Here is a 26,953-nt window from a genome sequence, read left to right as displayed (position 1 = left end):
CAGGGATGAGATTAATTTTTGCGATTAGGTAAAAATATTAATTTACCTTTAATTTTTGAATAGGTAATATATACATTATTTTTAAAATGCCAGAAATCCAGAAATTAAAGTCCCTTTCTCTCCTTCCTGTTTCCTACCTACCCTGTTCCCAACCACTCTAGACCACATATAGAAACAACCAAACACTTGAAATTATTATTACTTATGCATAAATACAGGTTACTTAGTATATACTAGCAAATCTCAAATTTAATCTCTTTTAACCCATCCGCTATGGATAAGTATTTCGGGTTGTTTCCAATAAGCAGCTCTATAATGAACAACTTTGTGTGTGGTCATTTCACAAGTATCTTCACGGAGGGAGAATTGCTAGTCAAGGAATATAATCATTAATAATTTCAGTAGTTACTGCCAGAATGGCCTAGGGCTTGTACCAGTTTTCACCTCAGCAGCAATATACAAGAATGTATATTTTCTACTTGGTGTTATCCATCTTTTAGATTTTTTTGTGAATGATTGGAGAAAATGGCATCTCATTTTCTCATTGTTTATCTCTTTTTCAGATTTTCAGTTGGGCTGTTAATTGTTTTTTTTTTTTTTCCTCCCTCATTTTGAAGAAGCTCTTTTATATTAGGAAGGTAAGCTCTTTAGTAATATGAGCTATAAGTATTTTCATCTCACCTTATCACTTGTATTTTGATTTGCCTGTGGTGGCTTTTGCTGCAGCAGTTTTTTGTTTGTTTGTTTGTTTGTTTTGTAGTTGAATTCATCAATATTTTCTTTTATGGCTTTTGGGTTTGGCTTATAGCTAGGAAAGACAACTATCTTCAGGATTACTAAGAGAATAACTTACTTTTCTGCCAGGGCTTGAGTACTTTGTCATTGTTTGTCTTTTATCCATTTCAAATTTGTCCTGGTGTAAGATATGAGTTTTCCTCCTAAAATGGTACCCAGTTATCTCAATATCCAGTACTGAATTGCTCATAGTTCCATACTCCCTTGTGATGTCATTTGTATCCCATATGTATTTGGATCAATTTCTACACTTTTATTTTTTAACATATATATTTTTACACATTTCAACTCAAAAATATTCCCATGCTGTTTCTGTGTTTAGGCTCCTATTAGGTAATTGTAGTATTTAATTCGTTATTTGAAGAAAAAAAAATTTTAATGTTTATTTATTTTTGAGAGAGAGAAAGACAGAGTGTGAGCAGGGGAGGGGCAGAGAGAGAGGGACACAGAATCCGAAGCAGGGTCCAGGCTCTGAGCTGTCAGAATAGAGCCCGGTGCGGGGCTTGAACCCACGGACCGTGAGATCACAACCTGAGTTGAAGTTGGATGCTTAACCAACCGAGCCACCCATACGCCCTTTAATTTGTTATTTTAAATATGGTTTTTCCTATTAATAAACTTTGCATTTGTTGCTTCCCTTGAGCAACATCTTTATAAAGTTACACAAAGTGAAAAAAAATGTATGCACGATTATGTGAAAATATTATTCACAGCAGAGCAAATTCTACAAAGCCTGAAATCTTGTGAAAAAGAAAAACCTATTTCAAGGGAAATCCCCTCAATCCCAGGGAACCTCCATATACTCAGACCAGAAGTGTTTTTTGGTTATACATAATACATTTTAAAGAGAAAGATGGATCAGTTGGGCATTACATCGACCTCAGAATCCCTTGGTGAGGTTACTTAAAGATTTAACCCTAAATCACATTTATTGCAGGCTGGTTTTGTCACTTTTAAAATATATTTTTAATTTGGAAACCACAGCGGGCTGGTTACATAATACGTGAAATTGCAGGATTTTAGTGACAATATCAGGCCTGCAGGTTTTAGATAATCACAAGCAAAGTCATGTTGCTTCCTTCATGGAAAAGGAAGAGAAGCAGAGATATGTCTGTCTGATTATTTATTCTCTGTGGGGTGTACACAGATTATTTCTGGTGTAATTTAATCTGGAAGATTATATAGCTGAGAATAAGAGATCAAATAGATATCCTCCAGACATCAGAATCTCATGAGTCAGTTGTAAACACGAGGCACACAGGCTGCGTCTGACACTGGACAACTCACTCAAGTTCTATTCCTGACTTTCCTTCATCAAATAAGGTCTGCTTCAAAAGCCTGAAGTTAGCATTCAGATAGACAGGGAAGTGCTGAAACCAGCTGACTTTCTGTAAATGAAATCAATAGAATGGTGACTTGGAATACTTTTTTTTTCTTGGTTATTTTGATAGGTTGTCACCATGAATGGCCCAAACCTAAGTCAGCTCTGTGACTCCTCCTGGGGCAGGGGGGGGGGGGAGAGACGTCAACACTAGCCTTTTACGGTGTTTATTGAATAATTTTCAGAGCATACAGTGAATTTAATATAGACTTGGCTATTTATAAGAATACAATGACTACGTGACAATTTGGGAAGGATTCTGTAGTATGCTAGAAAAAAGAGAAGGCAGTTCCATTACTATCAGACATGGAGTGGAACTTAGTTTTAGCTGGATCCTACATACAAAATGGAAATTAAAAAAATCAAAGGTACTTTTTAAGTGTGTATCAGAATATCTTTCTTCTTCTGATTATTGATCCTGAAATTAAAATGAACACATCAAAAGTGCAGGTCTAATCTCCTCATCAGAAACATAATACAATTACTTGAGAATCATTAACTATACACTGAATAGGTTTCTCTTAATGTTTATTTATTTATTTTGAGAGAGAGGGAGTTTGCATACATGAGCAGGGGAGGGGCAGAGAGAGAGGGAGAAAGAGAAAATCCCAAGCAGGCTCCACACTGTCAGCCCAGAGCCCAACGCAGGGCTCTATCTCACCAACCATGAGATCATGACCTGAACCGAAATCAAGAGTCAGATGTTTAAGACTGAGCCACCCAGGTGCCCATAAAATGAATAGTTCTGTCTGTAAATAACAACACATATAACATAAATACATAAAGTCAAAATTAATTTTAAAGTTTCTCAGCTCTATATTTTCCATGATCAAAAGGGAGAAAAAGTGAGCATTACTGAGAAAATGTCCGAAATCTCTTTTTAAAGACATTTTATTAAATATGAGCACCGAACTATTTTCTTGTATGAAATGATTGACCAATGTGTGATTTTTTCCTCCCAAAGATAAGGAAATAGGCAAATCAAAATTAGGATTAAGAGACTGGATGATTTAAATGCTATGTTTAATTAAATGTTCTTCATGCTCTAAAAATAGTGCTTTGTTGGGCCTGCCTGCACAATAGTGAAACCACCTACAGGTGTTAACCTGTAATAAGTAAGTATACAGTAACTATACAGTTGATAAGAAGTGAATTGGTAGTTCCTATTGATGAGTAAAGAAAATACTGGAATAAGAGGGAAGAAGAGAGGAGCTGTCAAATTGCTAGTAAGAGGCAAAGAATGGATGAAACAGTAGCTTATGGTGATTATTTTGTGGTAAAGCAATGAAGGCCAGGATTACAGGTTATATTTATTTTTATAACCTTCAGTGCCTTGTATGGCTTTCACTGTTTGCTGATTTTGTTGCCTGAGCAGCTTGAATCTCCCTGTTTGATTTCTTTTTAGTGGTTCTTCATTTAAACTTCAAATTTCTGGCGTGCCTGGGTGGCTCAGTCAGTTAAGCGTCTAACTTTGGCTCAGGCCAGCATCTTGTGGTATGTAAGTTCCAGCCCCGTGTCCAGCTCTGTGCTAACAGCTCAGAGCCTGGAGCCGGCTTCAGATTCTGTGTCTCCCTCTCTCTCTGCCCCTCCCCCAATCGTGCTCTGTCTTTCTCTCTCTCAAAAATCAATAAACATTAAACTTCAAATTCCTTTCTGATTAGTGTGTATAATAGAAAACAATTACATTTAAAATTTAAAACTCCCTCTCCTGATATTTTAGACATCCTAAGGCTTGTGGTTTTTTAATTAATGTGATTTATTAAGCACGTTCTATGCCTAAGGGGGTAAGACTTGGTCCCTATTCTGGAAGCAAATGATTTTGTCTGAGGGACATAGTTGATGCTTTCTTCCATGTAATAGTTAAGTCTATATTAAGGGCTTAAGATGATTCCAGTCACAGAATTTCAGAAATAGGAAGGCTACATGAATGATTTTTTCAGGAAAGTGTCCCTGTTTCATGAAGGATTCCTTAGGAATCCAAGAATTGGATTGTGTTTAGGAAAGAATGAAGGGTAGGACTTAAAGGATTCGAGAACTTTGTACATAAACTTGAAAAAATTGCTGACATGGGGCGTTGTCACTGGGGGCACTTTGAGGGTATAGGGTATGGGAACAATACTCCCCCTGAATCATTTCTTTTCCTAGAATTTTTTCCCGAGTTTGTAGCTGAAGATGCCTTAGAGGGAGTAGAGGTGATACCAGAGAATGGATAGAATTAGATTTGAAGAAGAAAGTGGTGGTTTCAGGAGGTTCACTTCAGCTTCCGAATCTGGGAAAAGATAATTTGTCCAGGGAAGTATGAAAATGCTGTCTCTCAGGAAGCTGGCATGGGAAGGAATTTCAGTAGAACTCAGGGAAAGACAAAAAGCACCTTTGTTTTTGATAGGAATTGGAGATAGAAGCAGATAATTTGACATCATTATGGGGCTGCTTTTGTCTCTGCTTACATTCTCAGCAGGCTCCCTGGAAGGCTTTCCAGCCGACTGGGATCTTCTGGTTTTCTGTCTTAGACATCTTCCTTCCAGCAATTAATTAAAACACAGGAGCACAATTCCTGATCTGTTCATCTCTAGCAATAACCTCTTCCTTTGAAAGAGAACCCCTCACATTCAGAGTCCTGTCTCTGCTTTCTGCTCAGCTTCTATCCCAGAATGTCCCTCTGAAGTCCAAGGTACAACTCTGAATTCTAGGAATTCTCTGACCTTTGCTCTGGTTCCAGAATGAACATTTGCCTGATTCAATACTCAGGTCATTCTTTACAAATAAGTACATTCTAAACCAGCCTATGCAAACTACTATAATACTACTGGACTTTTTCTTACAGGTCTGAATTTTCTAGAAATGAATGTTTCTTCAGCAATGTTAGCAAATCTACAGTCTCAAGGTGTCTGCCAAATCTTACCTCTGTTAAGCATTTTGTTGCTTAGTGAACTATTCTTTTGATTCTTTTAATCTATTTACAGCCGAAAGCTATGATAATTTGCTATGGTCCGTATGTCACCCTGACCCTCATTTAACAAATATGAGTGTTCTAACTATGTGTGTGGCACTAAAATGCTTTGTTCTTGCTCTGAGTAAAGCACTATAATGACCCTCCTTGTTTTTTGGGAAACGGGGGGTGCTGCTGATCCAACACGTTTCTGTGTTTGACTTACCACAATTTTTCTTCTTTTCGTTTAGAGTTTTCTGTATTTCGGGGAGTTTCTATACTGATTGTGTATATATATTTAAAATTAAATATAAAATTAAAAAATCATCTGAAACCTAAATAGAAACGTCATGCCCCCCAGACCAACAAAAATGGCACACACATACGTATGTACACACACACACACACACACACACACACACAAACTGTAACTTTTAAATAAAGGTTCACAGCGAGGGAGTTTTAATAATAGTGATATTTGATGTTGACCTATCATTTTACCATTCAATAGTTGTTTTCATTTCCTTATATTGGAGGTGGAATAGCTTAGTAGTTAGAGGTCAGTTCACATCTTGCCTTTGCCACATACCAGGTATGATCTGGGCAAGGCACTGAATTTTTCTAAGCCTCAGTTTGATCTCTGTACCTGTCTCGTAAAGTTATTGTGAGGATTTGGTGGAGCAAAGCATATAATGTGCCAAGAGAGTAGAGATCATAGGAAATGTTCACTTCATGTTACTTATTGCCTGACCTTTCTGTTCCCCCCACAACACTCTTGTGGACAAGTAGGCCCGGTGGGATGACCTTCATTTTACCAAGAAGAAAAAGTGTGCTCAGAGACATTAGGTGAAATGACAAGCAATTCTTCAGTTTTTAAACAGTTTCAATTGCACTATCAATGCCAGGACTGGAAAGGGCCATCAAGTGAGTTTACTGGGACCTTTCTCTAGGGTGGAGTAAACAGACAGGAAACCTGAAACTCCTGTTGAACTACTCTTGTGGGTTTCAGAGAACCCCTAAAGATCTGATACCATCAGACATTCTACATAGTCACAGAGCCAATAGCCTAAAGTTCAATTTGAGCTGAACATTTTAACAAGGCAGGTTCAAATCATTCTTCACTTTTTTTGGGGGGGGGGCGGTTATGCAAAGAAAGGATATTAATTTGTAACTTCCTCACTTTTATGTGAAAATTACTTGTCTTAGGATTTCTGCGAGTGCATAGTTACTTTAAAAACTCAGCTTCGTTGGTTAACGTGGCTTTACAAAAGGGTCACACACAGAGGCTTGGAACCTCAGGGTGCTGGCTGGCCCTTGCCTTACTTGGCCACATGTGTTGATCCAGCAGCTTTATATGAGACAGGGCTCCTCTTTTTAAGCTACTTGAAAAGTAATTCATCTCATCAACTTGTGGCAAAGATGCCCTCTGTGGTTTCTTTGCAGCAATTTTATTTGTTTCACTAGATTAAAGTTACCTCCTCACAGCATACTTTTGCCATTCTTTGGCCTGTAACCCAATTTTATTTTTTTCTAACAAATACTTTCTGACACAAATTCATTCCTTTGAAAATGACCTCAAATAGTAAAACATTTTAGCTAGGAACAAACTCCCCCCTCACTCAGTTGTTGTGCTGCTTGCAAAAATAATCTTGGACTGTTCAGCTTTAAGGGAGATAAACTATGTAAGTGAAAAATTCCCAATAAATAGTTAAAGGGTGACAATCGCATTATTGAAGATTTTGTTGTTGTTGTTCAGTGACGGATTCTGTGAGTTATACACTGAATTTATAGGCATGAAATGTTAGAAGTCAGCGGACCAGCAAAATCTTTGAAATCACATTGTTGAGGAGACCATTTAAAATGCAAACATTTGATAGATACCAAAGTTTTTGGCAATGTAGCTATTTGGTAAACTTGAAAGTGGCATCTCCAAAGATAGTCTGCAAAGCCGGTGTTAAAAAATTCATAATGGGTGGCTGGGTGGCTCGTTGGTTAAGCGTCTGACTTCAGCTCAGGTCGTGATCTCATTTGTGAGTTCGAGCCCCGCACCTGCTCTCAGCACAGAGCCTGCTTCAGGTCTTCTGTCACCCTCTCTCTCTGACTCCCCCCCTCTTAAAAATAAATAAACATTTATAAAAAAAGAATTATAAAAAGTTCATAAAATCCTATCTTCAGGTTATGATGAAAACATAGTTTAGGAAAATAACCTGAAAAAACTAGGTTAAGAGATCAGACCTCAGACAGACAGGTATTTAACATCGGTACAATAATCTGCAGAGTATACGGATATTCTTACTGGATATTTATTTGTACTCATAACAGTTTCAAAACAATTACAAAATGCCATAGAAGTATAACAGCTCTTCTCTGATTGGTACATGTCCTGGGGCATGTTTTTGCAGTAACAGAAAAGTTAGTTTTCTGCTCACACATAAACTTCACTTTGGCTAAGTGCTAGGCACCATATGTATACCAAAATTACAGTGGGATACTGCACACTTTACTTCCTGTCCTGAGCACTTGAGTGTTGCTAGGCAACAGTTAAAAAGGCGCTGCGTGCTTTTGGTGTGGCGTTGCCAGATTACAAACAAAATACCTGGTGAACTGGGTTGAGAAACTGGAAATCCCTCAGGAATAAAAGATATCGAATGAATGTGCTGTGTGCGTCCGAATTGGATGTGCGTGTAGAAATGTAAGTTATTCACATTCGTCCAAAACTGGTTATAGAGCCTACAAAACGAATTTTCTTTAAAATATGTGGTTGCCAGAGCCAGATTAAATTCACAATGTCTCAACCTTGCTATGAATACCCTACTTGTTTCAACTGTAAGCAGTGAATCTATTTTTTAAAAGAATGGGCAGGTTTACAAAACAGCAGTAACAGTAGATTATTCACATTCCCCTTTCCCCAGCTGTCCTCCAAATCTCTGGGCAAAAAGGAGATATACTATGACCCCCAAACATGTCCTCTATAAGGAAAATGAATTAACTCTCACAAGTATTGCAATCAGCAATAACATTCTTTTAAAACATCAGAGCTCCTGGAATTCGTCTTTCTATCAAGATTTTATTCCTAGCATGAAGTTCAGATGTGGAGTTTGGAAGCTGGGTCAGGCAAGATTGTGTTTTCCAAATATGGCAGCCCTAACCTAGCCTTTCCCACATGCTCTTCTAACAGTATGATGTTGGCACTCCTCCATCAAGGCGGGGGGGGGGGGTGCTCCTATTTCCTTGAATATGGGTAGGCCAGTGACAGGGCAGAAAGGACATTATCTGACTTCCAAATCTAAGTCATGCAAAGTGATACAGCTTCTGCTGGGATCCTTTCCTTAGGACTGTGTCTTAGGATCACTGAACTGATGTAAGAACACCAGCCAGCCTGAAGCAATTGAGCTGGGGAGACCACATGGGAAGCTCCATGGAGACAGTAATCTCAGAGAAGCCCAGCTGTTGTAGCCTCCAGCTGCTCAAGTTTCCTTCTCACCACCAATCTCCACATGGGAGAGAGCCAGCCTTCTAGTCAGCCCTACCTGATGCTGAGTATGCAGCATGACTGTCCTCATGGAGGTGTGCCCAAATTGCAAAGTAGTGAGCAAGAGGAGAAAGGTTATCTTAAGCCACTAAATTTTCTGGTGGTCTGTGATGCATCATGAGATAGCCAGAACATTAAGACCTGGACAAAATTTTGTGATAGTTAAATGGTAAGTATAAGTTAACATAACCATAGTAAGATTGGTTGATCAGCAAATTAATATACTAATTTACACCCTCAGTGTCTGAGTTAATTTAAAGCAGAAAACCATCTTGTCTTGATAAAATACACAGAAGTGTTGGTTGACCACGTTCCTTCATAAGACTTCTGAGACCTAACCGTGGTCTAATGTTCTGATTTCTTAATTATGATAATCAAGTGAACAGAATAAGGCAGAAGATGTAGCAGTCTTTCAGTTGTGTATTTCTCATGATTCTCTGGGTCAGGAATTGGGGTAGAGTTCAGTTGGGTAGGTCTTCTGCTCCATGTGATTTTATGGGGGTAACTTATTCAGCTATGTTCAGCCTGTGGCTGGGCTGGGCTGGAAGGTCTAAGGAGGCTTCCCTCATGTCTGCTGCTCTTCCACATGTCCTCTCCATCCATGTGCTGAGGCTCATCACTCAGCAGTCAAGCCCAGCTTCGTTAAAGCATGGAGGCTGGCTTCCTAGAGCAGGAGGCAGGAGCTGCCAGACCTTTTAGGGCCTGAACTGGGAAGACCCAGAATGTTACTTGCACTGCATCCTATTGGTTAAGTGAAGTCACAAACCAAGTCAAGGGGTGGGAAGAGACCACTTGTTGATGGATGCTGTGTCTTGCACATCCATGGGTGAAGTGGGAGGAAACTGATGGTTATTTGGGGGATAAATGGGAAGAGTAATTGTCTCTAAAGAGAGAGAGTGGTTCTCATCCTAGTTCTGCTATTCTAACTAGCTATGTGGTGTTGGCCAAGTCACCTATTAATATGCTTAACCAGTTTGCACACATGCCAGGTGAGAGGAATGAGCCATGAACTCCAAAAGTCCTTCTCATCAGGGCAGAGGCTACATTAAGCCTGGAAGGTGGGGGTGGAAGGGGATGTAAACAGAAACACGATTAATGAATTCTTCAGTTGTTCTCTCCTGGGCTATTGTTAACCTGTGTTTAACCTTTAGCTGTGGTCTGGCTAACTAGTGACATCTCCCTAATCAATCATCATATGATCTCCGCTCTTGAGGGATCAAATGTTCCTGTTACAATCTACCCTCCCCTTTCTCTGCCTTCTCCTCATCAGCCTCATGGGATGGGAAATCAAAATGCTGTTCTTTTTCACAGCTGTTATTATCTTTTACAGGGAGCAGGAGGCACTAGGGCTTCAAAGGGAGTTGGGGTAGGGATGCTGGAACAAAGATTTGACAAAATAATTTAGCCAACTTTATAAACATTGTGTTGACCAGTATGAACCCTGAAGCAAACTGAAAGATTTTTGTGTTTCTAAAAGTCTTCAACCAGGAGCTTTATAATTTTGAAATATACAGCTTCTTCAGCAAGTATTCTAGAAAAACCTTCATTTTAGGAGGATTATAGGTTGCCACAGGGACACTCCTGAACTAGATCTGGGATCATTATTTGGTGAGATGTAGTACGTATAGGATCTATGGTAGGTGTACAAGGAGCTCCTTAAGGAGCTCATCATTCAGTAAGTTATCTAGTACCTTCCAACCTAAGTTGTGGACCTAAGTTTGACGTGGCATTGGAGCCCTTACAGGCTGTATCGCTCCAGGAATTTCAGCAACAGCATCCAGATTTAGGCAGAGACCTGTGTACCTTACCCAGTTACTCCTTCACTATAGCAATTGACTTTCAATTTGGGGGTAGGGTGGACACATTAAAACAATGTGTACTGAGGTCTACTGGATCCCAGATTATCTTTCCAGTACTAAACTATCCAACCCTCCTTGTGTCCTTCCAACTTTATTTCCAGAACTGTCAGGACTCCTCTGGGGCGCCTGGGTGGCGCAGTTGGTTAAGCGTCCGACTTCAGCCAGGTCACGATCTCGCGGTCCGTGAGTTGGAGCCCCGCGTCGGGCTCTGGGCTGATGGCTCAGAGCCTGGAGCCTGTTTCCGATTCTGTGTCTCCCTCTTTCTCTGCCCCTCCCCCATTCATGCTCTGTCTCTCTCTGTCCCAAAAATAAATAAAAACGTTGAAAAAAAAAAAAAAGAACTGTCAGGACTCCTCAAATGAGGAGATGGTAATGTTTTTTGATCACAATGTATGCATCTTCATGCCCAAGAATATGGCTTCTCATTACTATAAGAACATAGAATAATCTGCTAGATCTGCCCCTCTATTTTTTTGTCTTCATTCTTTCTCTAAGCTCTAGTTATCTCCCCTCACCAGCATCTCCTTATCTTCCTTTCCTTGACACACATCTCCATCTCTCACACACCCTATTTCCAGGGATTCCATTCTGCCAAAATTTCAACTCAGGCTATACAAATCCAAATGCAGTAAAGATATTCTTCCAAACATTATGAAGAAAGATGTGATTAAAAGCATTCACTAAAGGGGTGCCTGGATGGCTCATTTGGTTAAGTGTCTGACTCTTGATTTCAGCTCAGGTCTTGATCTCATGGTTGTGGAATTGAGCCCTGCAATGGGCTCTATGCTGACAGTCGGACCCTGCTTGGGATTCTCTCTCTCTCCTCTCACCACCAACTGCCTGGATCACACACACACACTGTTTCTCAAAATAAATAAATGAACTTAAAAAAAAAAAGGCATTCGGTAAACAATGAGTTCTAAAATCTCAGGAGGAGAGGGTGGCAAAGAGGAACCAGAACATTAAGATCTCAAATCTGTGAAGGTTTTTTTATTTGTTCAAATCTCATTGTTCCTTAATCCTTCTCCCATTCTTACAACTGTCTGAAAAAATCTTCAGTAAAACTACCCACCCTAAGAGAAGATAGAAAGAAAAGCAGGAGGAGGAGCCATTCTGTATTAACAAGAAAATGACATTTGGAGGTAGAGGAGCAGATCTGGGGTCTTTGCAGCCAGGTAACAACCTAAAAAAACTGTCCACGGGAACTCATAATCAAGCACAACTATATGCTGCTAGATGTGACAAATGGGGGACATATGTTCGGCTAAGTCCTATGTCAGCAGTGTCCCATTTTGCCAGAGGCCATCATGACAGCTTCGAAGCAGTGTTAAAACCAACAAAAATACTTCGTGTTCCTAAGGGGTAGGTGGCTTGGTTGAGGGACCCGTGGCATAAGAATATACACAACTGACATAGGTACGTATGTCGGGTTTTGAACACAGCAGCATGGTCTAGATACAGTCTTATCTTTTCTTCATAAAACCATGCACGAGAAAGCTGCACAAGAATACCTGGAATTGCGTTAAGTTAATGATAGAAGTCTAAGTGTCACTGAAGTTCTAAGGGGGCCCTGAACTAGCCTACAGAGAACGCCACTGGCCAGGTGGGTGCCTTCGAATGAGATGATCTTTATGAGCCTGCTATTCCTACTGGAAGATCAGAGACCTGGCCCATGGCGGTGCTCAATAGATGATCATTACTGGTCCACGTGTAGCTACTCTAGACAGAGTTAGTGAGGGTTCAAGTAATTTAGCCATAAAATGGGAAAGCCTGGAGTTCTTTCTGACTTCCCCCAAAAGGGGGGTGTGTGCAGCCCACGACACCTACTTCCTTCCTTTTCCAGGGAACTGGCCCTTTCCCCACAAAGCACTGCCCCCACATCGCGTCTTCCCCCGCTTTCCACTAGAGCTTGTGGCCTCAGTTACCTCAACCAAGTTTCAAACTCCGCCTCCCCCACCTCTACCAGCCGCACGCGCGCACACACACGCACTCACACGCACACACACACACACACACACACACACACACACACAGGGCACGCAAAGAAGCGGTGCACACGCCACAGCAGGGAGGAACACAGACCAGCTGGGGGTCCAGCTCTCCCTCGAGGGGGTGCGGCAGCAAGGGGGCGTGGCGAACGCGAGGCCCGTTTTGCAATTGGTGGCGGCAGGGCCGCGTGGAGCCCCACGTGACCAGTGGGCTCAAGGGCCCACGGGCCTACGGGCTACGGGCCCGGGCGCGCAGACGTGCTCAGCTGGGCTGGGACGTGGGCGGAGGTGGTAAAGGGGTAAAGGCGGAGGAGGGAGTGTCTGCGAACAGGCAACACATGCCTGGCGTGGTGCCTTGCAGCTGGCGGCGGGTGGGGCCGCCTGGCGGGCCGCTGCTTTCCCCTGTCCGCGGAGGCTGCGGACGGGAAACGATCCGGGTGGGGAGCATCCCTGCCCAGACCCCTTCCTCTGAAAGTCTGCGGGATCCAGGGGCCGGGTAAGCCAGGTAGAAGCTCGGGACCGTGTTACACACGGACGTTGAGAATCGCAAAGATCAACCCTCTAGGCTTCTCTCTGCCCATTACGGACTCTGTGATCTCTGGCAAGTCAGTTAGCCCGGGCCTCAGTTTCCCCACTTTTCCAGGGGGCTTGCGACCTGATAGTGGCCATGAAGAACAGAAAGTTCACTTCACAATCACTCCTTGCCTAGTGAGTATTTAGAGCACCTAAGTCATGCCCTTGCCTTCAGGGAAACAGGTGCCTACTTAAGGCACTGAAGACCAAAGTTTCATGGTGGTTTAGTGCCAGGGCTTTGGAGTGGGCCCCCTGGTGGGTCTTCAGCACTGCCTGTGTGAGCTTGGGCCTCACTTTCCTTATCAGGGCACAAAACGTGCTTCAAAGACCATGAAAAGATAATGTGGGGCGGTTACGTTGTCCTGGGCACGTAGTAGTCTCCTAACACTAGTTAGAGGCTGAGGCAGCGCAAACGGCTTGTAAGTGCAGTTGCTCATTTCAAAGCCGTTGGAATGTCTGGGAATACAAGCACAGTGTGGGAGATGGGGGTGCATGCCCGCAGAACAGAGGTTGATTTTTGTTTTCTAGGCTAGCCAGAGTGAAGGAATGCAGTTATTAATTTATTAAGCACATTCCTATCTCTCCCTGCCTTAGAAAAAGGCTTCTGAGCCTTTCCGAATCTCTAGTTGGTAGTGTTTTAGAACTAATAAAGGAGACATTTAACTGATTTTTCTGAATTCACTCTTACATTTAGACCAGTTCTGATGATCAAGAAGGAAAATGATTCATTTGCATTTCGGGCAGTTAATAGTGTATTGTAACAATTTGGGATGAAACTGTCAGTACTTAACAGGAAAGCTGGCAAAAACAGATAGTCTTCAACTGTTACCGTGGCTCAATGTTGAAAGCTTAAAAGATATTCGTGTTCTGTACTGTGTTTACCTCTTTCTTTTGGTCTCAATAATACCCTGCCTCCCATATCTCTAGGTGGTCCTTAAAAGCTGTTATTTATTACTTTTTTGTAGGCATGCATTTTGACCTTAATCTCACCTTTTCTTACCAGTAACTACTTTAAGATCCTGTTGCTACAAGAGTTCAGGGAAAATCCATTTGTAATATTATTTGGAGAAGGGTGACCACACCCTGACTTCAGCAGAGTGTTGAGTAAATCAAGCTACTGTTCTTTCTGGAAAAAACCTGCAGCTGAAACTGGGATTAGGGATAAAGAAACGCAGCTGGATTTTGACTCTTGAGTGCCAGTGATAGTTTCTGTTTATGATCTGTTTATCATACAACATGCTTTGCCAGAATATGACCAGTTTTTTGTAAGCCTACCATGACTACACATAGTATGTGATGCCTTGTGTCTGAAGTATGTATAAATAGCTGATTGATCTTGACCTGTTGAGTGAATGGGAGATGTTTGCGTAAAGCAGTAGCTTGTCTCCACATAGGTCTTTGTTGAAAAAAGTAGCCATTGATTGATGATATCTAATTGAAAGCATATGAGAGATTCCAGGATTTGACTTTTTCGTTATTTGCAATTATTCATTTTAATATTGTAAACAGTTGTAGAATGGGCCTGTTTATGTTCCAGTTTCCTGAAATTGGCTTTAAAGAATTAGTTGTCCTTGGTCTCGCTCACTATTTCAGTTCAGCATACAGTATAGTATGCTGAATAACTGCAACAATCGTAATAAACATTTGTTGAGCATGTAGTATTTATATTGACAGTTTATATGCTTTATTTATTTATTTATTTATTTACTTATTAAGTACCCTCCAGGCCCAGAGTGGGGCTTGAACTCACGACCCTGAGATCAAGACTTAAGCTGAGACCAAGAATGAGAAGCTTAACTGACTGAACCAACCAGGTGCCCCTATATATATAATTTATATCCATTATCTCACCATATTGGACACTGGGGAATCAAACAGTGTTTATTATATGTTCCTCCACCTCAGAAATTGTATCACCTGTTTTCTCTGTTTTTGTTTGTTTGCACTTTTTTTTAATCTTTATTTTTGAGAGAGTGAGAGAGAGACAGAGTGAGAGCAGGGGAGCAACAGAGAGAGAGGGAGACAGAATCCAAAGCAAGCTCCAAGCCCTGAGCTGTCAGCACAGAGCCTGATGCAAGACACGAACCCACGAACTGTGAGATCATGACCTGAGCCGAAGTCGGACACTTAACCGTCTGAGCCACCCAGGCGCCCCATGTTTGGTTGTTTTTTTAAAGAACAAAGAATCTTCCTGAAAAGTTAGGCTTTTCAATTGTGATAGAAATTCTGGATGTTTATATTGTTTCTTTGAGAAATACTTGTCTTTAACATTTTATTTTTTTCTTTGTCTCAAATGAAATAACTAAATCTTGCAATGTTAGTGTGGGTCTTAGCCAAAACTGATTATTTTTTTACTTTAATAAAGGGATCAAGAATTTAATTTAACGCATAGCAGGTCCTTAAGAATTTACTAATAAGGTTGATATTGGCTTAAAAAAGTTTTCAGACAAGAGTTTTTACTTCAGAAAAGGAAAGGTAAATTTGTTTATCCTCTGTTTCATTAAAATAAAAACAATAAATTTGAAAATGCAGGAAATTAGTTATAGAGAGCACTGATAGATGAAAATAAGCCATTAGACTTTGGGCACCATGGATTGGTTTATGATACCTACATGTATATTTGTACATGATGATAGACGTGTTTGTATATATAGCTTTGTTGGATTTACAAAATGCTTTTACTCTGTCTCCTTTCATCTAATTCTCCTATATCACTTTGATAAAGATAATTGCTTAACTCATGTAAGAAATGAAAAAATTTCAGGGGTTCCTGGGTGGCTCAGTCGGTTGAGCCTCCGACTTCAGCTCAGGTCATGATCTCATGGTTTACGGGTTTGAGCCCCACGTTGGGCTCTGTGCTGACAGCTTGGAGCCTGGAGCCTACTTGGGATTCTGTGTCTCCCTCTCTCTCCGCCCCTCCCCCCTCATGCTCTGTCTCTCTCTCCTTCAAAAATAAACATTAAAAAAAAAAAAGAAAAAATTTCAGAGAAGATGAAGGGAATTGCCCAATGTTTTTTGAATCCAAGTTAAATATAAAGACATGGATAGGTTAAAAGTAAAAGAGAAAACATATACTACTCAAAACTCTAATGAAAAGAAAGATGAAGTGGCTGTATTAGTACCAAAGTAGACATCAGATCAAGAAATACTATCGGGAAAGATAAAGAGCATTGCATAATGAGTAAAGGGTCAATTCCTCAAGAATATATAACAATCAAAATGTGAATACCCTGGGGCTCCTGGGTGGCTCAGTCGGTTGAGCGTCGGACTTCAGCTCAGGTCACAGTCCATGAGTTCGAGCTGCATGTTGGGCTCTGTGCTGACAGCTCAGAGCCTGGAGCCTGCTTTGGATTCTATGTCTCCTCTCTCTGCACCTTCCCTGCTCACACTGTGTCTCTCTCTCAAAAATACATAAAATTAAAGAAAAAATTAAAAAAAATAAAATAAAAACAAATGTGAATACACTTAACACAAGTGAAAGAACCTAAAGGTGAAATAGACAAATACACGGTTTCAGTTGGAGATGTCAACAGTCCTACTTCAGTAATCCATAGAACTAGTACGTAGAAGATGAATAGGGATGTAGAAAACCTAAGCAGCCCTACCAACCAACTTGGTTGAATTGACTTTGAAAGGATACTGCATCCAACAACAGCAGAATACACATTCTTTTCAAGTGCATATTGAAAATTCACAATGTTAGATATTCTGGGCCATAAAATGAACCTCAAAAAATTTAAAGAAATATGATTTCTCTGGTCATACATGAATTAAATGAGAAATCAATAACAATATCCCAATAATCTCCAAATATTTGGAGATTAAACGACACACTTCTAAGTAACCCATGAGTCAAAGACAAAGGCATAATGGAAATTAAAAATTATTTTGAATGGCAATGAAAATGTAACACGTCAAAATGTATAGGACTAAGCTAAAGCAGTGCTTAGAGGGAAATGCATGGCATTAAAATACATTAGAAAACAAAAAATACTTCAAATCGATGCTCTCAGCCTGTACCTTAAGAAACTAAAAAACAGAAGAGCAAATTAAGCCCCAAAGAAGAAGAAACTAGGAAATAATGAAAATAAGAGCATAAAGTTTGAAATAAAAATAGAGAAAATTTGAAACAAAAATAAAGTCACTAAAACCAAAAGCTGGTATTTGAAAAATAAAATTGACAAACCTTTAGCTAGACTTGTCAGGAGAAAACAGAAGATACAAATGTTAATATTACAAATGAAAAAGAGAATATTACTATATGTTCTACAGAAATTTAATATTCCCTATTAAAATGCTAATAGGGAATATTATGAACAATTTCTGTCAGTAAACTTGATAACATAGGTGAAATGGACAAATTCCTTGAAAGACTACTGAAGCTTACTTAAGAACTAATAAAGAATCTGAAAACCTTTCCTGCAAGATAAGCTTCACTTGGGCAGTTTTACAAGTGTTTAAGGAAGAAATAATACCAATTCTGTATAAACTCTTCTAGAAATAGTAAAGGAGAGAACACTTCCCACTTAATTTTACGAGGCCAGGATTAACAACTCAGGCCCATTAGGATAGCTACTATCAAAAATGAACAAATCAATAAAAGTAAGTGTTGATGAGGATGTGGAGAACTAGAAACCCTTGTGCCCAGTTGATGGGAATATAAAATGATAGCTGCTATGGAAAATGGTATGGTGGTTACTCAAAAAATTAAAAATGGAATTACCATATGACCCAGCAGTTTCAGTTCTGGGTTTATACCCAAAATAATTGAAACTAGGATCTTAAATATTTGTACACCTACATTCATAGCATTTTTGCAGTAGCTAAAATGTGGAAACACTCCAGTGTCCATCAATGAATAAATGCATAGGCAAACCGTGGTACATACGAAAGTGGAATTTTTAAAAAATCTTTTTTAAATGTTTATTTTTGAGAGAGAGACAGAGTGTGAGCAGGGGAGGGGCAGAGAGAGAAGGAGACCCAGAATCCGAAGCAGGCTCCAGGCTCTGAGCTGTCAGCGCAGAGCCGGATGTGGGGCTCAAACCCACAAACCGTGAGATCATGACCTGAGCTGAAGTCGGATGCTTAGCCAACTGAGCCACCCAGGCACCCCCATACAGTGGAATATTATTTAGCCTTAAGAAGGCAGGGAATTCTCATGTATGCTACAACGTGGATAAACCTTTAGACATTATGCTAAATGAGGTAAGCTAGTCACAAAATGACAAATACTATATGAGTCTAATTTACATGAGATAGAGGAGTCAAAATCATAGACACAAAGCAGAATGGTGGTTTGCAGGGGTCTGGGGAAGGCAGAATGGGGATTTATTGTTTATGGGTACAAAGTTTGGTTTTGCAAGATGAAAAGAGGTGTGGAGATAGATGGTGGTGATGATTGCACACATTAGGAATTTCTGTAATACTACTGAACTATCTTAAAAATAGTCATGATGGGGGCGCCTGGTTGGCTCAGTGGGTTAAATGTCTGGCTCTGGATTTCAACTTAGGTCATGATATCTTGGTCGTGAGATAGAGCCTGGTGTCAGGCTCTGTGCTGGGTATGGAGCCTGCTTAAGAGTCTCTCTCTCCTGAGGCGTCTGGGTGACTCAGTTAAGCATCTGACTTTGGCTCAGGTCATGATCTCATGGTTTGTGAGTTCGAGCCCCACATCGAGCTCTGTGCTGACAGTTCGGAGCCTGGAGCCTGCTTTGGATTCTGTGTCTCCCTCTCTCTCTGCCTGTCCCCCACTTGCGCTTCATCTCTTTTTCTCTCTCAAGAATAAGTAAACGTTAAAAAAAAAAAAAAAGTCTCCCTCTGTCCCTCCCCTGCTGACTCTCTCTCAAATTTTTTTTTAAATGGTCACTATGGTAAGTTTCATGTTATATATATTCTATCACAAAAATGATTGAAAGATCCACTGTATAAAAAGAATAGTAAATACATCATGACCAAGTGGGGTTTATCACAAGATGCAAAGTTGGTTGACTATTTGTAAATCAGTCAATGCAATTTACCTTATCAACAGACTAAATAAGAAAAACCATATGATGATCATCTCAGTAGATGCAGAAATAGCATTTTACTAACATCTATCATTCATTCATCACAAAACTCTCAGAAAAGTAGAAATAAAAGTAAACTTCCTCTACTTGATAAAGGGCATGTATGAAACATCTGTAGTAAGGATGTTGGCTCTCACCACTCCTAAAGGAAATAGGTATACGGATTGGAAAGGGAGAAATAAAATGCCTTTATTGGTAGATAGCATGGTTGTCTATGTAGAAAATTCCAAAGAACTTACAAAAAAAGTACTGTATCTAGTAGGAAGTTTATCCAGGTTACAAGATACAAGGTCAATATATGAAAATTAATGCTAATTTTCTGACAGAATATTTTGAACTTTAAAACTTTTAAGTGCTTTTTATAATAACATCTAAACAGTTAAAATCGTGATAAATGTAACAAAATATCTGCAAGATTTGTATGCTGAAAACTACAAAACTGATGACAAATCAAAGGAGACCTAAATTAGTGGAGCATTGGACTGTGTTCATGGATTGGAAGACTGAATATTGTCAAAAATATCATTTCTTACCAAATTGTTAAGACTGAATAGGTTCATTGAAATTCTTTTTTTTTAAAAAAAAATTTTTTTTTCAACGTTTATTTATTTTGGGGACAGAGAGAGACAGAGCATGAACGGGGGAGGGGCAGAGAGAGAGGGAGACACAGAATCGGAAACTAGCTCCAGGCTCCGAGCCATCAGCCCAGAGCCTGACGCGGGGCTCGAACTCCCGGACCGCGAGATCGTGACCTGGCTGAAGTCGGACGCTTAACCGACTGCGTCACCCAGGCACCCCGGTTCATTGAAATTCTAATCACAATCTTAGTATTCTTTTTTGTGGAAATTGGGCTCTTCTAAAAATTTATTTATTTTCAAATGAAATGTAGCTGACATAGAATATTATATTAGTTTCAGGTGTACAACATGATTCAACATTTATATACATTAAGAAATGCTTAAGTATAGTTATATCTGTCCTTATACAAAGTTATTACAATATTGACTATATTCCCTATGCCATACTTCAGACCTCTGTTACTTATTTTATAACTGGCACTTTGTACATCTTAATTGCCCTCACCTATTTCACTCATCCCTCTGCTCCCCCTCTCCACTTTGGCAACCACCAGTTGGTTCTCTGTATTTGTGACTCTGTTTCTGTTTTGTTTGTTCATTTGTTTTTTAGATTCCACATACAAGTGAAAACATATGCTATTTGTCTTTCTCTGTCTAATTTATTTCACTTAGCATAATACCCTCTGGGTCCATCCATGTTTCTGCAAATGGCAAGATTTCATTTCTTTTTATGGCTGAGTAATGTTCCACATACATACATACATACAACATTTTCTTTATCCGTTCATCTGTGGGTGGACCTTTGGGTTGCTTCCATATCTTGGCTATTGTAAATACTGCTTCAGGAAATGTAGGGGTGTATATATATTTTCAAATTAGTGTTTTCATTTTTTTCTGGTAAACCAGAAGTGGAATTATTGGATCATATGGTATTTGTATTTTTAATTTTTTGAGGAAACTTCATACTGTTTTTCATGGTAGCTGCACCAGTTTATATTCCCATGAATAGTATATGAGGGTTCCCTTTTCTCCACATCCTCACCAACACTTGTTATTTCTTTTTGATACTAACCATTCTGACAGGTTTGAGGTAACACCTCATTCTGATTTTGGTTTGCATTTCCCTGATGATTACTGATGTTGAGCATCTTTCCATGTGTCTCTTGGCCCTCTGTATGTCTTCTTTGCAAAAATGTCTATTCAGATCTTCTGCACATTTTTTAAATCAGCTTGGGTTTTTTTGTTTGTTTTGCATTGAGTTGTATAAGTTCTTTATATGTTTTGGATATTAGCCTCTTCCAGATTTGTCATTTTCAAATATTTTCTCCCATTCACTCAGTTGCCTTTTCATTTTGTTGATGGTTTCCTTCACTGTACACAAAAGTTTTAGTTTGATGTAGTCCCAATAGTTCATTTTTACTTTTGTTTCCTTGCCTCAGACAGATCCAAAAACATTGGTAAGAGGAGTGTCAAGGAGTGTACCGCCTATGTGTTTTCTTAGAAGTTTTATGGTTTCAAGTCTTATATTTAGGTCTTTAATCCATTTTCAGTTTATTTTTGTATTTAGTATAAGAAAATGGTCCAGTTGCATTCTTTTCTGTGTAGTGGTACAGTTTTCTCAACATTATTCATTGAAGTGTTGTATATTCTTTTCCCCATTGTATACTCTTGCCTCCTTTGTCATAGATTAATCGACCACATAAGCATGGGTTTATTTCTGGACTCTGTATTCTGTTCCATTGATCTATTGGGTCTGTTTTTATGCCAATACCATACTGTTTTGACTGCTGTGGCTTTGTAGTATAGTTTGAAATCTGGCTGTGTGGTACCTCCATCTTTCTCCTTCTTTCTCACAATTATTTTGGCTCTTTGGAGTCTTCTGTAGTTCCATGCAGATTTTAGGATTATTTGTTCTAGTTTTGTGAGAAATCTATTCGTATTTTGGTGGGGATTGTGTTGAATCTGTAGATTGCTTTGGGTAGTATTGACATTTAAAAAATATTCTTCCAACCATGAGCATGGTATACCTTTCCTTTCATTTGTGTCTTACTCAATTTCTTTTATCAGTATCTTAGACTTTTCAGAGTACCGATCTTTCACCTCCTTGGTTAAATTTATTCCTAGTATTTCATTTCTCTTTGATATAAATGGAATTGTTCTCTTTTGCTAGTTTGGTATTAGTATATAGAAACACAACAGATTTCTGTGCATTAATTTGTATCCTCCAACTTTACTAACTTCATTTATTCTAAAAGTTTTTGGTGGAGTCTTTAGGGTTTTCTGTATGTAGTATTATATCATCTGCAAATAGTGATAATTTTCATTTTTTATTACCAATTTGGATATCTTTTATTCATTTAATTGTCTGATGCTATGGCTACAACTTCTAGTACAGTGTTGAATAAAAGTAGTGAAAGTGAATATCCTTGTTTTGTTCCTGTTCTTAGAAGAAAGCTTTCAGCTTTTCACCATTGAGTATGATGTTAGCTTGGCTTTATAGTATATGCTGTTTATTATGTTAAGGTATGTTCCCTCTACACTCACTTGGTTGAGAGTTTTTATCATGAAACTTAAAATTTTGTCAGATACTTTTTCTGCATCTATTGAGGTGATCATAGGTTTTTTAATTCTTATTAATCTCTTATATCACATTAATTAATTTGCAGATCTTGAACCATCCTTGCATTCCTGGCATAAATCTTACTTGATTTGGTAGTTAATGATCCTTTTAATGTTTAACTCATTTGCTAATATTTTGTTGAGTTTTGCATCTATGGTTCATCAGGGATATTTCTTTTTGGTAGTGTCTTTGGTTTTGGTAACAGAGTAATGCTAGCCTTGTAGAATGAATTTAGAAGTATTCTTTTTAATTATTTGGAATAGTTTGAGAAGGATAGGTATTAACTCTTTTTTAAATTGTAGAATTTACCTGTGAAACCATCTGTTCCTACACTTGAATTTTTTGATTATTTATTTAATTTAATGACTTTTTACTAATTTTTTTTCAGATTTTCTATTGCTTGCTGATTTAGTCTGTATGTTTATATGGATTTATCCATTTTGTTTTTCTAGGTTGTCCAGTTTGTTGGCATATAATTTTTTGTAGTAGCCTTTTAAAATCCTTTATATTTCTGTGGTCCAACAGACTATTTGCAATATTTATATAGAGAGATAAAGAACTTACTACAACCAAAATAATTTTGAAAAAGAAAAAGCAAAATTGGAAGACTCATGCTACCTGATTTCAAGACTCACTATAGAGTTACAGTAATTAAGACCGTGTGATTTTGTTTAAACCTATGCTAAAAAATGCATGTTAGGGGCGCCTGGGTGGCGCAGTCGGTTAAGCGTCCGACTTCAGCCAGGTCATGATCTCGCGGTCCGGGAGTTCGAGCCCCGTGTCAGGCTCTGGGCTGATGGCTCAGAGCCTGGAGCCTGTTTCCGATTCTGTGTCTCCCTCTCTCTGCCCCTCCCCCATTCATGCTCTGTCTCTCTCTGTCCCAAAAATAAATTAACGTTGAAAAAAAATTTTTTTTTAAAAATGCATGTTATATGAGATCTACCTTCTGTAATTTTGTTTTGTTTCTTTTTAAGGTCTATTTATTTATTTTGAGGGGAAGAGGGGCAGAGAGGGAGAGAGAATCCCATGTGGACTCCACACTGATGGTGCGGGGTTTGAACTCAGAAACTGTGAGATCATGACCTGAGCTGAAATCAAGAGTCGGATGCTTAACCAACTGAGCCATCCAGGTGCCCCTACTCTCAATAAATGTTTAACTGTACAACACAGTATTGTTAACTGTAGGCACAGTGTTATATAGCAGATCTCTAGAACTTTTCAATCTTCCATGACTGGAGGATTAATTATACTCGTTGAATAGCAACTCCTTATTTCCACCTCTCCTCAGACCTTGGCAACCACTGTTGTATTTTGTGCTTTGATGACTTCAACCAGTTTAGATACCTCATATAAGTGGAATCTTGCAATGTTTGTCTATGACTAGCTTATTTCACTTAGCTTAATGTCTTCAAGTTCCATCCGTTTTCTGGCATATGACACGATTTCCTTCCTTTTATGGCTGAATAATATTTCACTGTTTGTATATACTACATTTTCTTTATACTCTGTTTTCTTTATCCATTCATCTTTGAACATTTAGGTTGTTTCCCTCCCTTGGCTATTGTCAACAATGCTGTAGTACACCTGGGAGTGCAGATATCTTTTTGAGAACATGTTTCAAATTTTTTTTGGATTAATACCCAGAAGTGGGGTTGGTGAATCAAAAGGTAGTTTTATTTAAAATTATTTTGAGTAGCATTCATAGTGTTCTTCATAGTGGCTGCACCGTTCTAAATTTCCACCAGCAGTACACAGTGGTTCCAGTTTGCCTACATGTGTTAGTTTTCTTGATAGTGCCTATCCTAATAGGTGTGAGGTGTTATCTCATTGTGGTTTTGATTTGCATCTCCCTGATGTTTAATGATGTTGAGCATTGTTTCATATATTTACTGGCCATTTGTATATCTTATTTGGAAAAGTCTCTATTCAAATCTCTTGGCCATTTTTAATCAAATTATTTGTGTTTTTGTGCTTTTGAGTTCTAGGAGTGCCTTACATATTTTGGATATTAATCCCTTATAAATTTGCAAAAGGTTTTTTCCCTTTGGATAGATTGCTTTTTCACTCTATTGATTTTTTTTTTGTACAGGAGCTTTTTAGTTTGATACAGCCTCAGTTTGTCTGTTTTTGCATCTATTGCTTATACTTTTGGTGTCACATTCAAGAAATCATTGATAAGACCAATGTCATGAAGCTTTTCCCGGGTTTTTTTTTCCTACAGTTTTTCAGTTTCAGGTCTTACATTTAAGTTTTTAATCCATTTGAGTTTATATTTAATATCTGGTGTAAGATAAGGATTCAGTTTCATTCCCTTGCATGTGGATGTCCAGTTTTCCCAGCACCATTTGATGAAGAGACTGTCCTTTCACCATTGTGTATTCTTGGTGCCCTTGTTGAAGATCCGTTGGCCATATATGAAGACAAGGTGATATTGGTGAAAGGATAGACACACAGGTCAATGGAACAGAGTCCAGAAAAAGAAACGTGGCCAAAGGTGCCAAGGTAACTCATTGGAGTAAAAGATGGTCTTTTCACAAAATGGTGCAGAAGAATTGGATGTCCATATTTTAAAAAAATGAACCTTGATCTATACTTTAAACACAGACAAAAATTAACTCAAAATGTATCATAGACCAAAATGTAAAATCAAAACTGTAACACTTCTAGAACTTCCTGTCCATATGGTAGCTACATGTGGCTATTTAAATTTAAATAATTAAAACTAAATACAATTTTAAAATTCAGCTCTTAGTTCTAGCCACATGTCAAGTCCTCAGTAGCTATGTGTGGTTAGCTATAGCTAGTGTATTGGTTAGCTTGGAGTATAGCACATTTTCATCATCACAGAAAGCTTTATTGTCTACTGGTGTTCTGGAAGAAAACAAAGGAGAAAAATCTTTGGGATTTTAGTTAGACAAAGACTTCTTAGGACACAAAAAAAATGAACCACAAAAGAAAAAAATGATAAGTTCTATCAAAATTAAAAAACTTTGGATCATTGAAAAGCTGTGCTAAGAAAATAAAAAGATAAGCCATAGACCAGGAAAAAAAGTATTTGCCAAACATATATTTGATAAAGAATTGGCAACCAGAATATAAAAAATGAAACTTTAAAAATTCAGTAATAGTAAAAGAAATAAAAAGGTAAGCAAAAAAATTTGTACAGACACCAAAGAAGAGATGAGGATGGCATATTTTTAAAATTTTAAAAATCTTATCCAGGTATGTATTAGCTTGTTTCCCTCCCCCATCAACAAGGAGTATTGGCTGGGAAGTTTATGGTCCAGTTTTGTTTTCTTTAAGTTTAAATGGGTCTTTCTTACTTTTAAAGGGTTAGTTAATCCTCACAGTTAAACTGAGGAAAATAAGATTGTGTGTGTGTGTGTGTGTGTGTGTGTGTGTGTGTCTGAAAAAGCAAACACATCTGTTTTATAGTTGCTTTTGGTTGTCCAAGAGTATCAATAGTGAAGTTAAAAGCAAGCAACATAACCATCTTAGGCGATCATACATAGCTTTATCAGCTTTTATGATCGGGTTAATGAGCTGACCTTTTAGTCTATTTGGACCATAAGAAAATGTGTTCTTCCTAATTGTATTCAAATCAGTTAAGCTTGAAAACAGATGGGTGATTTGCTGTTCTACTCTTAAACCTAAGTGCTTGCCTAGATTCTGCTGAGGCATATATGGTAGGCAGAATAATGGCCGCCTTAAAGACGTCCACAACCTAATGCCCGAGCCCTATGAATATGTTATGTTCCATGGCAAGGGGTTTTTGCAGATGTGATTATGTTGAGGGATTTGACATGGGAAAACACAACTGGCCGTTTCAGGTTTGGAGACAGGAGCCGGCCACAGTGAAACTGGGGCTGCCTCTGGAAGCGACAAAGGCAAACAAGTAGATTCTCCCCTAAGGCCTCTGGAAGCAATCTGCTGAGCCATTTTAGACTTAGCCAGCCAGAAGTATAATTGTGTTGTTTAAGTCATTAAACTTTTGGTAATTTGTTATGGCAGCAATAGAAAACAAATGCGGTATAACTATAGGACTCTCCATTTGCAAAGTTCTACAACACAATTTTTTGTAAGCAGGAGCACATCTTTTTTTTTTTTCTTTTAAGTCTTGTAGCCAGCCCTACAGGGCTCTCCAGTGAGCATATTTTTTTTTTTTTTGCTCTTACGCTCCTACTCAACTCTGTCAAATGGTACTCAGTTCCCAAAGTGTGCACATTGCGTGTGCCAAAAAGGATAAAGGTCTTGTGATGCAGCCCACACATGAGCAGTGCTTCTCAGACTACGGACTGTGGACAGCCTGCATCAGAATTACCTGGGGAGCAAATGAAAAATGCAAATTGTTGGGGCACCTGGGTGGCTCAGTCAGTTGAGTGACTTCAGCTCGGGTCATGATCTGACGGTTTGTGGGTTTGAGTCCAGCATTAGTCTCAGTGCTGACAGCTCAGAACCTGCTTCAGATTCTGTGTCTCCCCCTCTTTCTGCCCCTCCCCCACTCACGCTCTGTCTCCCTCAAAAATAAACATTTAAACAAATGCAAATTCTTGGACCTGGCCCTTTTACCCCTCAACCCCACCCCCCAATAGTTTGTAGAAAATTTTTGGTCAAGTTTACTGAGGTATAATTT

The 26,953-nt window shown here is 38.9% G+C and overlaps 1 long non-coding RNA gene across 8 annotated transcripts in view; it reads left to right on the top strand.

Annotated features, from left to right (window-relative positions):
- LOC125160883 (uncharacterized) overlaps window positions 1-26,953 on the top strand; it is a 113,469-nt gene that overhangs the window by 67,190 nt on the left and 19,326 nt on the right. For 5 of the 8 annotated variants that reach the window (XR_007150400.1, XR_007150399.1, XR_007150395.1 and 2 more), the window contains exon 1: window positions 12,755-12,980. The exons of 2 other annotated variants lie outside the window; for them this stretch is intronic. This is a non-coding gene — a long non-coding RNA (uncharacterized LOC125160883). Of the gene's footprint in view, window positions 1-12,754; window positions 12,981-13,127; window positions 13,193-26,953 lie in introns of those variants that run through there. One more of the 8 variants, XR_007150396.1, reaches the window with a different exon arrangement.

This window comes from Prionailurus viverrinus, chromosome A2 (assembly GCF_022837055.1).
Source record: "Prionailurus viverrinus isolate Anna chromosome A2, UM_Priviv_1.0, whole genome shotgun sequence".
Classification (NCBI taxonomy): domain Eukaryota; kingdom Metazoa; phylum Chordata; class Mammalia; order Carnivora; family Felidae; genus Prionailurus; species Prionailurus viverrinus.
The sequence above is the reverse complement of the archived record's forward strand: the minus strand, read 5'-3'. Positions and strand labels throughout refer to the sequence as shown.